This window comes from Anguilla anguilla, chromosome 1, assembly GCF_013347855.1.
Source record: "Anguilla anguilla isolate fAngAng1 chromosome 1, fAngAng1.pri, whole genome shotgun sequence".
NCBI lineage: Eukaryota > Metazoa > Chordata > Actinopteri > Anguilliformes > Anguillidae > Anguilla > Anguilla anguilla.
The window spans coordinates 2,501-16,794 of record NC_049201.1 but is presented as its reverse complement, the minus strand read 5'-3'; the positions used below and the strand labels follow the sequence as shown (position 1 = coordinate 16,794).

The window sequence follows — 14,294 nt, the reverse complement described above, 5'->3', positions numbered from 1 at the left end:
GGATGAATAAAGTCTATCTTATTTTAGCCAAAGCAAAGTCTCTTGACTTCCTGGCTCCCAGAGTAACCACAATTGCAGTAGGAGAATTTTAACGGATTGTTAATTTTTCTTAATTGTGCATTTGTTGGTCTGAGGGATTACTTATCCTGACAAGAAATGGCTGTAGATGCCATGAAGAAAAAGCCACATATTCACATAAAAATGAACAGTTTGTTAGAATTCCGGTATTGCATTTTAGCTTTGCAAACAACGTGCCAAACCGGACAGGATAGAGTTTGAAAAGCACTGGTCTGCAACATCAGTAGCAAGCAATCACTGCATTCTTAATTCAACATCAATCCCCACATTACCACTGAAACAAGCAGAGAAACACTTCGCAGATTCATAAAGACAGAACATCGATTACAGCAGGGCGAAGCACGATTAAATAATTTTTTTTCTGCCAAAGTAATGTGCGCTCTGAGGATCGACCCAGATCTCTGACACGTCAGGTGCTATCATAGAGGAAAAAAAGCAAACTAACAGAAAAGTAAATCAGGAATGTTAAGTCTACCTTTAGTAAAAGGCTGGTTGGAAAAGAAAAAGCAAGCAGAGTAAAAGACCAGTACAAACAGTGAGCCTGAAGCTGATTTAGGTCATTTTCATTTTTATTGTATATAAAAGCGAAGACAGAATTTTTAGCAGTAAGACTTCTGGTAGCGAGGGCGGGCTCCGGGTCCAGCAAACTCGTCGGACCGGGAGCGGCGGGAGTCGGCCACCAACAAGGTCCCGCGGTACCGGATCAGGATGTCTTCGATCTCCTTCTTAGAGGTTTCAACCACGTCTGGAAACAGACCACAGCAAGTCAGCAAACCAGTTCTAACCAGGGAGCCCCATCTCCTGACTCTGTAACCAGGGAAGCCCACCTCCTGACTGTCAAACCAGGGAGGCCCATCTCCTGACTGTGAAACCAGGGAAGCCCATCTCCTGACTGTCAACCAGGGAGGCCCACATTGACAAAGTTCTCCTAGGTGGCAAGATTCTTCTTTAAAATGGTGCATATGACATGTTGATTGAGTGAAATTGTAGCTGTGTGCAACAGACTCCTTGTGAATGCGTGCATTACTGGAAAGTACACAGACTGTCAGGCTCTCACGCCGACCTCCTTGACAGTCTGTCTTTATTGGACACCGAATAAATAAAATAAGAGATGCAATGAAAAGTCTCGTTAGGGTTATGTCTGTATTACTTAGGTGAACACATCTTACACATCCATGATAATTTTGGCGTAGAAAATAACGTTAGGTAGCTACCTAGTAAGTGCTATGCATAAGAGTGGCTAACAGCAAGACTAAGGTGGTCATAAAATTTTTCCCGACCGTGAAGAACGCCTTACTCGTTTACATTTTGAATAGATGTGGCTAGACTGGCTAAATCTATCGTGGTTTCCGTGGCAGCACTGTCGACACAAGCAATATCGGAAGGGAATTTTGACTAGGTAGTTAAGCAAAAACTTGAACGACAGCTAAGGCTGATATATAACGGCGGTTAAGAAAGCATGTTACAATGTTGTAGGTAGAGAATGAAGAGCAGATGAAGCACACAGCATTACCCAACGTTAGATAGATAGTTAATGTTAGCGACCATGTACAACGGAGGCTAGTATTTGAGGTTAATTAGCATTAGCTAGTGAGTCAGTTAAGAGTTGTTTTCTTACCTTGGTAGTTGCAAAAATACACATGGCATGTAATGAATAGCCTTTCTCCAATTTGCCGGTTGAGTCTTTAGTCGTTGTGAAAATCCTATGAACGCGAGTGATGTTTATATTTGGGAGCTCCTATTGACAGCGGGTGTAGAAGGTCGCCATTGCTAAACCGGGAAGAACCGAGCAGTACTAATTACGGGAGCTAGCCTGGAGCTATGAGGCTAAGGGCACGTCATCGTTGATCATCCTTGATAGTTTACCAAGCAAGCATTGTAATCGGTGGCACGGTGGCTCAGTGGGTAGCGCTGTCGCCTCACAGTAAGAAGGTCGTGATATCGAATCTCGGCTCTGTGCGGAGTTTGCATGTTCTCCCCGTGTCCACCTAGGTTTCCCCAATCCCAAAAACATGCATACAGGTTAATCGGAGATACTAAATCGGCCACGGTTGTGAGTTAGAGGCAGGAATACACTTTGAGTGTATTCCTGCCCCTCGCTCAGAACCAGCTGGGGTAGTCCCCCCCCCAGCCATCTTGCTCAGGTACGGTAGATAAGGTAGGGTGGTTTTTTGAAATAGATCCATAATAGACATAGTCTAGATCCGTGTTTATTGTATATCTATGAGGTGTTTGCCATACTTCCCAGCGAACGCGAGACGTGCAGACGATATGTTTATTGCGTTGACTTATTAACCGGCTACAATATTGCAAAGGAATGTGGATTGAACGTGAGCTCTTGTGCGCTTACCGGCCGGCCTGTGTTGTTCTTTAATCAGGGTTCGTACGGTCATGAAAAACCTGGAAAATTCATTGGAATTTAAAATGCAATTTCCAGGCCCTGGAAAAGTTATGGAAAATTATATTTTTGGAAAAGTTTTGGAAAAGTAATGGAAATATAGCTAAAGTTGCATCAAATATAATTACTAATTAATCCAAGCATAAAAATAGTATGTATAGTAATAAAACGTAAATTGGCACGGTATTTTGGTGGTGTGAGAAGTTAATTCGGTCTGGTCTGCTAATGTAGCAGTTAGTAAACGTAGGCCCTACTGTGCCAACAATATGCCAGGGAAGTGCAGCTTCAATAATATATCAGGGCTCGAAATGAACTTTTTTACTTGGTAGCACTGGTGCTCCAAGGGTGGGTTTTACCCACCAAAATGTAAGGAGCACCAACAATATATGCAATAGATTTTTTTATTGATAAATGACAATATAACAGTACGGTTTACAAGTAACAGTTAAACTGTCACGCCTAAAATGTGTCGACTCTTCAAGGAATTGCGTGTTATGCATTCAAACTACAAAGCGTTTCTCGTCACATTAATACCGCTAATTAAATCACGAGACATTCAATAGCAGTAAACTGCATCGGAGAAATTAGCTGTTTCAACCGGGTCGCTACACAAAACATTACGTTAACGTTTCAAAAAAAAAAAATGCCGTAGCCTAATCGTTCGCTTCAACTTTTCAGCTTTCGATAACGCTAATAAATTGAACATAAACTTTTGTCTTCAGGTAACATTAGTTAACGCGTTAGCTCTCTGTGTCGCGTGACAGTGGAGTGCAGCGAAAGGGGGTGATTGAAGGCTAATATTAACCAATTTAAAATCAGCATTAAAGGTAAGAATGTCAAGCTCACGATTGGTTAGAAGGGTCACCGTCAGCTCACAAGGCACATACTGAGTGTACTAGCTGTTTGAGACATTGACAAAAATGTTAAACTATTCGAATTAAAATATGAGAGAATGTATCTAAGTGTGTCTGTCTGGTGTTTATTTGTTTTAGAGAGGCACCATATGTTTCAGATGCAGACCTAATTTTACTTAGTGTTACAATACATAATTTTAAATCGTCCCGCTGAGAGAGTAATTTGTTTTGGTCATGGAAATTCAGTTAAAGGTTGTGGAGAAGTCATGGAAAAGTCATTGAAAATCATTGGTGAAAAAGTGTATGAACCCTGTTTAATACCACGGACAGGTTTGCTAATGATATTTGACGCATTGCATAGCTATGTCATGGTGCTGCACTAAGAAAGTGACAGTCTGGTGAACCTCCGGTTGAAGGATTGAATCCCGCCTCGCACTCAGGCAGATAATTTCCTCTTTTACACTAAGGTTTTCTTACGCTTATATTTGCTTTAGCAAAACTCACTGACGGCCACCCATATGCATTTCATGACGGCAAACGTATTCTTTTTATTAAAAAGTTACCAGTTCACCACTCTGCCATTTCTACTAACTACATTTCTTCACTTGGCTACCGTACAAAACCTTATCGGCAAACGCCACGTTTCTACATTTATGTCATTTATGTCGCCCTGTTCTCTACCTATCTGTACGTTGTGCAACTCCCCATTAAAACATTACATTTAAAATCAATTTTCACCCAAAAGTATAGCTACTAGTGCTGAACATGAGAAAAACACAACATCTCTCTTGTTACTTAACCTTCCACTTAACAATTACAGACTTATAGCGACTGTTATATATACCGCTCGATAAGGATTAAAAGCTCGCTCATGGTTAGATTAGGCCTACTCCATTAACTTAGCACTATGCTCCGTGATCATGTCAACCTTCACCTACATGCCCATCCTGCTGAAAACATATTGTTTCAACTAGGCAATTTGATAACTTCGTCCTAATTTCTCTCACACTGTTGTTATTTCCTCATATGCAAAGCCTGCTGGGACATATGCGTCTGCTCCTATTCTCCACAATCAAGTTTTCCGGTTGTAGCTTAGCAAAACAGCGAAGAGGATTTCCACCTGCAGATAAGCCTATGAAAATGGCTTATAAACCTTAGGAAGACTGAAAGTGCATCTCCAGGAAATAACAGACAACGGAGCAGGACAACAGGTTACACAAATTGCGACCTAGGAAGCTTTAATTCTACGGGCTTGCTGATTGTTTTCTCTATCAAGGCTCGTTGGATGGCCGGCAAATCCGTGAGTACAACATATTTCACCTGCGTTTCTGTTGCGTTAGACGCTTTGTGACAGCCACTGTTTGTATACATAAGATGTATTTGAAAGCAATGCTACCCAATATTTGCTGAATTCTTTCAAGTCGCTTGGCCCTGTGTTTTGTAACAACGTGACTCACTGCAACAGAATAGCAGGTGAACTGAGGGTAACGGCTTGGTTGGTGCTTCGGTGCTAGCCAGCAAGCTAACAGAGACACTCATTCATGCTAAAGTTGGGTATACATAAGTGCGTTTGAACATGATTATTTACAAGACTACTGTACAAAATCCCACAGGCTATTTACAGTTAAGCAGCGCTATGTAGGCCTACATGCAAACAGTTTGGCTATTTACAACAATAATATACATTTCATGCAAAACCCCCCCCACAATGCTTTGCAGCCCCGCTAGCTAGCTAGCTAGCTTGCTTAGTCTTTGTCACTAAGCACTTCGCTTAGCTGCGACGCTAGCTATGGCCTATGTCGAACGTTTGTGGAGCGTTGTTAATGTAGATTTCTATCTTTCAATGCAAGTGGGAACAAGTTGTAGCGATCCATCGATGTAGTTATATCAGCCATTTGGCTGACGATCGCTGTGTTAATATGGATTGCTTACAATAGAAAAGACGTGTCATTTCATGCCATGCTCTACATGGCCGTACGTTCTTCATATGGGAACGATTAATTTATAAGTGGTCCTCTGCTGCCACCCTGTGGAATGTTTTATGAACTGCAGGTACGCTGGCTTATTACACTGTAAATGGCCAAACGGTCATCGCATGGGAACAATGCATTTGTAAGTGGTCCTCTGCTGCCACCCTGTGGAATGTTTTATGAACTGCAGGTACGCTGGCTTATTACACTGTAAATGGCCAAACGGTCATCGCATGGGAACAATGCATTTGTAAGTGGTCCTCTGCTGCCACCCTGTGGAATGTTTAATGAACTGCAGGTGCGCTGGGTTAGGGTTTACAAAGTTTGCATGACATTGTGAAACGGTAAGATTACAAAACACAGGGCCAATTGACTAGGAAAAAATTGAAATACATGTTATGTCATTTGTGTGAGGCAAGGTAGCCTATATTGTTTGTAGTACTGTAACATGGCGTCATTGTGATATCAGTAGTTTTGAGTAACTTGGCATTTTTGAATGTTGAGAACGTGTTTTTTATGAGATATCATGTGTTTTTGCAAAGAGTTTTATTATGGAAGTGAGAAATGTGTCCCCGTAAGAAACGGTTGTGGATTATGACTGTCGTTGTGTGAATGTGTATTGCCTGATGAATGTGTGCTGTTTAGCAGTTTATACATAAGGGTATACATAAGTGCGTTTGAACATGATTATTCACAAGACTACTGTACAAAATCCCACAGGCTATTTACAGTTAAGCAGCGCTATGTAGGCCTACATGCAAACAGTTTGGCTCTTTACAACAATAATATACATTTCATGCAAACCCCCCCCCCCCCCCATTGCTTTGCAGCCCCGCTAGCTAGCTAGCTAGCTTAGTCTTTGTCAGGATCGCCACAATATTATTTGTGACTGTGAGGCTATGCTAACTGGGTCATTCTACAGAAACGGTGGCATTTGGAATTGCAACATGTCTTGAAATGCATTTAATTTTACTTAATCAAAACTTATTGTACAATATTAACCTCTTGCCTTTAACAATCCACAAAAATGAAAGCTTAATGTATTTTAATTATTTTTATACATTGACTCAAAGAATGCTTGTGCCATCTTTTTGTCATTGGTATTACTCATACCAAAAACAACATTAAAAGCTTATCAGAATAGCATTTCTCTATTCAATCTGCACATATACTCAAAGACATAGTAGGTTGATAATAATTTAAAGAAAAATGTTTTATTATTTATTTATTTATTTATTTCAATCAGGTATGTGTAAAGTTGTATTGTGTGACATGTTTTCATTTACGCCATCAGGTTTTTGCTATAATATCAACAATAACTGAAGGACAGTCTCAAAATTGAATGATACTATCCTTAAAATGCCAACTCATAAATAAAGCAACAATCAACAAACACAAAATTATTATAAAGTCAAAAACGGCCCCTTTAATATCAAATCACCAAACAAAGATGCAGTAACACCAGTGACACATTATAACACCAATGACTTGGTATAGTCATCCACCTAGAAGCCTCCCAGTCTGCTGCCTTCCTACCACTACTTGACTCCTTTGACTTTTCCCTACAACACTCTCCTCCAACCCACAAGGCAGGCAACCTCCTAGACCTGATCTTCCTGAGGACCTGCTCTAGCTCCAATCTTACGGTTACCCCCCTGCATACGTCTGAGCATCATTTCATCTCCTTCTCCCTCCCCCTCTCCCCACACCCTCCCTCTCCCCCTCCCATCCCCACTGTCACTGTCCGCCGTAACCTCCGCTCCCTATCAGCCTCTTCTCTTGCTCCCAGAGTGACTGCTTCCCTCCCCCCTCTTCAATCATTTTCCAAGCTCCCCACTAACTCTGCATCCTCCACCCTGACGTCATCTGTCTCCTCAACACTCGACTCCCTATGCCCCTTCGTCCCTAGGCCAGCACGTTCATCCCCTCCCAGTCCATGGATGTCTGACATCCTACGCACCTCCAGGGCCAGCCTCTGCGCTGCTGAGAGGAAGTGGGACAAATCCAGGGACCCATCTGACCTCTGAGCCTATCAGTCTCTCCTGACAGAGAAGAGTTGACGAGGGTTAGAAATGGAGTTATGAATTTTGGTTTGGTAGAATTTTGCCTTAGCGGCAGTGACAAAAGAAGAGAAGTCTATTTTCTCTTCTCTCCTCAGCGTGCCACCTCCTCCACCCCAGTCTTCCTTCACTGCAGATGACTTTGCAGCATTCTTTGACGAAAAGATTGCAGACATCCGCAGCTCCTTTGCCCCCTCTGCGTCCTCTGCCCCCTCACCCCCTCTGCGTCCTCCGCCCCGTTTCTCCACATTTTCTCTCCTCTCAGACACTGAAATGTCCCAGCTTCTGCTCACCCACCGCCCTACCACCTGCGCCCTCGACCCTATCCCCTCATCTGTCCTTCAAGCAATCACACCAGACATCCTCCCTTTTGTCGCCTCCCTCGTGAACTCATCCCTATCTTCTGGATGTTTCTCCTCATCCTTCAAGAAGGCCCACATCACCCCGCTGCTGAAGAAACCCACACTAGATCCTTGAGTCATTCAGAACTACCGCCCGGTATCTCTCCTCCCTTTCCTATCCAAAACACTTGAACGTGCTGCATCTAACCAGCTCTCTGCTTTCTTCTCTGAGAACAACCTGCTTGATCCCCACCAGTCTGGCTTCAGGCCTGGCCACTCGACCGAGACTGCACTCCTCTGGGTCAGTGAGTCACTCCATGCCGCACGAGCAGCCTCCCTCTCTTCTGTCCTGATTCTTCTAGACCTCTCCGCTGCATTTGACACTGTGGACCACTCTACCCTCCTGTCCTCCCTGGCAGCAACAGGGATCCGTGGCACAGTCCTTGACTGGATTGAGTTCTACCTCTCTGACCGCTCCTTCCAGGTTGCCTGGGCGGGTAAGGTATCACCACCCTGTCCCCTCACCACCGGAGTTCCCCAGGGCTCAGTCCTTGGTCCCCTTCTCTTCTCCATGTACACCAGATCCCTTGGCCCTGTAATATCTGCCCATGGCTTGTCCTATCATTCCTATGCCGACGACACGCAACTCTTTCTCTCCTTCTCCCCATCGGACACACAGGTCCCCGCCTGCATCTCCGCTTGCCTGAGGGACATACAGAGCTGGATGGACAATCACCACCTGAAGCTCAACCCGGGAAAGACGGAGCTAATCTTTATTCCTGCTCCAACCTCTCCCCTCCTCGACTTTTCCATTTCCTTAGGGGACACCGTAGTGACATCATCACCCTGCGCCAAGAATCTCGGAGTGATGATGGACAACAGGCTGTCCCTCTCCAACAACATTGCAGCAGTAACCCGGGCATGCAGATTTTTCCTATACAACATCCGCAGAATCCGCCCCTTTCTCACCACCTACTCAACCCAGCTCCTGGTCCAAGCAATGGTTCTATCCTGCCTGGACTACTGCAACTCTCTTCTGGCTGGACTACCGGCATCTGCCACCAGACCCCTGCAGCTCATTCAGAATGCTGTGGCTTGTCTGGTCTTCAACCTCCCCAGACACTCCCACGTAACTCCCCTGCTCACTACCCTCCACTGGCTGCCTGTTATAGCTTGCATCAAATTCAAAACATTGGTCCTAGCATACCAGGCAGTCAAGGGATCAGCCCCAGCATACCTTCAGAAGATATTCAAACCCTACATGCCAGCTAGATCCCTCCGTTCTGCTACCTCAGGACGCCTAGCACCTCCCCCTCTTCGCACCTGTACTTCCAGAACACGTCTCCTGTCTGTTCTGGCCCCACGATGGTGGAATGACCTCCCTGTGGAGGTCAGAACAGCTGAGACTGTGACCCATTTCAAACGAGGACTGAAGACCCACCTCTTCAGGCTGCACCTCTCCCCATCCCTCCCTTCCCCCCTGTAAATGACTAAACTTAGGGTTGTAACTAGGCAGCTGTTTCATAGGTGACTTAGTTGATGCGCCCGTCTTAACGACTACTTGTATTTTTATTTATTTTTATTTTTCCATAGATTGCGTTGTTGCCGTTCTCGTTGTTAGTGTTAATCAGTTTAACCATCAGGGTCCAAGTTGAACTATGCGGTTGTTCCCTGTACTTGGACCGGTACTTCTCTCTAGGGTTTTCGTCATACTTGTTCCTGGTTATGGTTATACATTTTGTTGTACGTCGCTCTGGATAAGAGCGTCTGCCAAATGCCTGTAATGTAATGTAATGTAGTCAGGGAGCACTGTATTTATTAAAGCAATATCTTTAATATAGATATACAAAGTTCATAATCATGGCAGTTAATCCCCAAACTACACAGTGTAGCTTTATTATAATAATAATAATAATAATAATAATAATAATGATAATAAGCTGCTTGGCCACATTATTGCAGCTTATTTTTTTTTATTCAAAGCTACACTGTGTAGTGTGCATACTATGCTTAAATAAATCCTTGTACTGTGACATATTTTAGTCCTGATATCTGAATTCCAGGTTTGTTTGAATACGCTTGTAATTTCCTATATACATAATGGGTTTCATTCACTAACGGTGTATATGCAAAGATATTCAATTGTTTATTTTGGTTTATCTTTTGATTTTGAATCTTGGTTAAGCAAGAAGCCCTTATATGGGCTTTTCTGGAGCGTGTATTATGCTAATTCAAAATGACCTGCACATGCAAACCACTTTACAATAATAGTGAATGAGACCCAATATCTTCAGTTCTACCTTGAGATGCTGGGTTAACTCCCTGGAGATGATGGGGGGGTCAAGACTGTCTCTCCTGCTCTCATGTGTTGCCTGTGTCTTGCCTGGTTGACTCGCCATGCCTTGCGCTGACCTCTCTTTGCCCTTTCACTGAGATCATTTATGTTGTGTCTTTTTCCTGTTGCTATATCATTAGCATAACCCTGTTGCCTTTTCACTAAATACTCTGCTCTACGTGTAGGGTCAGCATCCCTGCGCTGTCTATAAAACCTCTGCTTCTCAGCTGCACTCAATTTCGCCATACCTGACAAAAATAATAATAATAGGAAGTTATGAAAAAGAAACAATGTGCTGTTTTGCTTTAAATACTTATGTTGAAGCTTTTATAAAAGCTCATTTACACAAGAATGTCATTGGTGTTACTGATTGTCATTGGTGTTACCAGGAGGAGTAGTAACACCAATGACGGTAACACCAATGACAATTTGTCGAACAAATGGTTTTTTACAAAATGGACACCGCAGTACCTCAAACCACATGTCTTCAATCATATTAAATCATTCAAATATATAATTTAATCCATTTCTATTATCTATTTCTAATTCCCCTTCCTATGAAATGACTAACACCAATGACATATTTAAAAGCCTCATGTAGAATTAACACATAAATCATCAAATTTATAACAAATGAAGAGAGACAGCAGACTCACCATGTGCATATGTTGATCACACTTCTTCCAATGACCTCTTGAACCAAAAATTACTTATAAAAGTCATTTCATTTTTTTCAAAATAAAAGTTTTGTGAGGCAGCAACACCAATGACATGATATGGGGTGACCACTATTACTGTTATATTATTTATAATTTCATTTGTATTTCAGCTTTTTAAGTTCTCCATTCCATGAATGTGACATTTGTGTTTACTTTATGACATTTAAATTGGAGAAAAATAAAATTTTTTAACTGAAAATATGGCACTAAACTTCGATACATGGTCTGAGTGACAAGCAAATTGCTTGTGTAAGGGGGTTCTCCTCTGTAACAAGTGCTTCAATATTAACACCGTTACTAGAATGGATAAAATCAGGTAAGTATGGACCAGATCAGAAGACAACAGATTCGACTCGCGAGAGAGAGGCGGTTTGCACATGAAGAATGAAGCACACGGAAGCAGGATCTATATTTCAAAGGTAAGAGAATGATTTTTTTTCTATTAAATTTAAATTTTCCCTTTTTGGTTCTCTGTACCCTTTGTTTTTATTACAAAGTAGAAAGCATTAAACAACAACAGTACACATGTCTACAAAATGGGGAAAGGAAAAAAATACAAGTTGGTCCCAAGCCCTTTTACTTTGTGTCTGTATTTATATTTTCTCTGGTTCCACTAATTTGACTATTTTTCCTATCTTTATACCTTAACCATACTTTTAGTATTTCTTTGATGTGTTTCAGTTAATCCCTATTATTAGTTATTTGGTTCTAGTATGATTTGTCACTAATTAGATTTTAGGACTTTTATTTTGAAACCAAGACCTTTATGTAGTACGACTGAAAGTACCTATGCAAAGGAAACTTATCACACTATAACACCAAAACACTTTTCTAAAACACTATCTGTGCAAATCAGTTTAGTCCGTGTGGTTGTTGGACCACTTGTTGCTGAGTTCCAGTTTGTAGAATTCAAACTCTTGTCCTACCACCATCTTAGAAAGCACAATTGAACTCTTTCCTTCTCTTTAAGATTTCAGGTCGATCACATGGGTGGCTCGCCAGTCCGCGCGCCGCTGTAGCTCTCCAGGGAAGGCAAGCAGGGCGGACGAATCCAGGATCCAGCACAGCAGTTCAAATCCAACAACAACAAAAAAACCAGGCCTTGCAACACAAAGCCAAAAGACTCATCAGTAGTCTGTACATTCAGATTAAGACATAGTATACACTGTGAACATCTAAATTGTATAACACTTGTAACCTTCCATTTACTCTGTGAAATAAACTTGGATAAAGCTTATATCAATTGTCAATCTGTTCTCATTCTGTCAGCATATCTAGATTCTGATTAACTGGAAGTAGAATTAGCCACCATTAGCTCACTCAATTCACTACTCATATCTTGCAGTGCTTCCAAACTCACCCACTGACGTTTCCTCGCAGCACTAGCTAGCTAGCTAGTTACGTTAGCTTTCTAATAAAAGGTACCACAACATACATTCGTTTTAAACAGGGGTCCTCAATCTTATCCAGAAAGGGCCAGTGTGGATGCAGGCATTCATTCCAACCAAGCGGTTACACACCTGATTCCACTAATCAAAATTCTTAGCAGAGATTCTTGTGGTTGATTAGTGGAATCAGGTGTGTTACTGCTTGGTTGGAACAAAAGCCTGCACGCACACCGGCCCTTTCTGGAAAAGATTGAGGACCCCTGGTTTTAAATAACATTTAACAAACAGTACGCCGATGTGGCTGCGATATGCGATTACACAGGAGATACACTTTCAGAACACAACTGAGAATTTTCAAATGCATGCCTCTTCTTCTAGCTAACGTTACATCACATTGTCCCCGCTTCAATATATTTTCAGCTTGCTATGTGGCGAACTGCCTGGTTCGTCTACCACCACAGTCACAAAGCAGGAAACAGCCCTGCTGTTAGCCCGGCCTACACCCCACACATCAATTATACACATTTGCTGGTTTAGCCGCGAGTTGCTATAGCTAGCCAAGTTAGCTAGCTGCTACTACCAGAGCTTTAAATCACATGAAGCTAGCTACTTAGCAACCTTCATTTTCGGATCTTTTTTTATTACGACTACGTTTAACATTTTCGTTTCTGAAGACACCCAAACTAACTGATACTACGGCAGTGAAATAAGATAGATAGTCTTAGAATGCGGACTCACCAAGGAATATGTTCAAAGTTGTACAAAGTTCGGTTTTCAACGATCTTAATGGCGAATGCAGAAAATTTTCTTTCACGCGGTCGTCACACAGGGCGATAGAAGAACGTTGCAGATCTTCGTTATTTCTTTATAAATCTGTTTCTTTTCAAGTTACTGTCACTCCTCAATAAAATATCTGCAATTGTATCCTAAACTCACTTGTAATTCACTTCGAATTAGCTTAATCTGTTCAGAGAAATTTTCGCATGTCTGCTGTCGCTCAAACCATCTTGACCAGAGGAAGTTAGGGCGGGCTTGTCATCTGACATGACCAATCAACAAATGTACAACAAGTATCATTATCCGCATTGGTTGTCTAATCCTTCTATCAACTTATCTTTCTGCACATAAAGAAAGTGTATTTTTCCTTATTAAAAGTATTTTTTCTTTTGTCTCCATTTTGAATTATAATTTACTTATTTACTTGCTACTAGTTATTTACTATTTTTCTTTGTTTCACTATCTATTCAATATGTGTCTTGGAACCCTGGGTTACACTTGCACTTGCTATTTTATATAAATGATTAAAAAACAAGAATTGCTCATTACATGACTCAAATATGTTTTACTATTATAAGAACAGTCTAAATGGACTTAATGATCACATGTAATATATATTTTTGATAAATATAAAGTATTTTGCTTGCTCTAAAGGTGAGACACAGGAATGCCACCGTTTCTGTAGAATGACCCAACTACAGATATTGCACTTCGCTTAGTTACGACGCTGGCTATTTACAACAATAATATACATTTCATGCAAACCCCCCCCCCCCCCCCCCCCCACATTGCTTTGCAGCTTAGCTAGCTAGCTAGCTAGCTTGCTTAGTCTTTGTCAGGATCGCCACAATATTATTTGTGACTGTGCGGTTATGCTAACTACAAATATTGCACTTCGCTTAGCTGCGACGCTAGCTATAGCCTATGTCGAACGTTTGTCGAGCACGTTGTTAATGTAGATTTCTATCTTTCAATGCAAGTGGGAACAAGTTGTAGCGATCCATCGATGTAGTTATATCGGCCATTTGGCTGACGATCGCTGTGTTAATATGGATTCCTTACAATAGAAAAGACGTGTCATTTCATGCCGTGCTCTATATGGCCGTACGTTCTTCATATGGGAACGATTAATTTATAAGTGGTCGTCTGCTGCCACCCTGTGGAATGTTTTATGAACTGCAGGTACGCTGGTTTATTACACTCTACACGGCCAAACGGTCATCGCATGGGAACAATGCATTTGTAAGTGGTCCTCTGCTGCCACCATGTGGAATGTTTTATGAACTGCAGGTACGCTGGCTTATTACACTGTAAATGGCCAAACGGGCATCGCATGGGAACAATGCATTTGTAAGTGGTCCTCTGCTGCCACCC

At 41.9% G+C, this 14,294-nt stretch overlaps 2 long non-coding RNA genes across 2 annotated transcripts; both read right to left on the bottom strand.

The window, feature by feature from the left end:
• Nucleotides 1-629: 629 nt before the first annotated feature.
• On the bottom strand, nt 630-2,206 carry LOC118211105. The gene is made up of 2 exons (XR_004761961.1): nt 1,697-2,206; nt 630-823 (listed from the first exon to the last, which is right to left on the bottom strand). It is a non-coding gene; the product is annotated as an uncharacterized LOC118211105 (long non-coding RNA).
• A 9,101-nt stretch (nt 2,207-11,307) lies between these two features.
• On the bottom strand, nt 11,308-13,294 carry LOC118223513. The gene is made up of 2 exons (XR_004764456.1): nt 12,882-13,294; nt 11,308-11,856 (listed from the first exon to the last, which is right to left on the bottom strand). It is a non-coding gene; the product is annotated as an uncharacterized LOC118223513 (long non-coding RNA).
• Between the last annotated feature and the right edge of the window lie 1,000 nt (nt 13,295-14,294).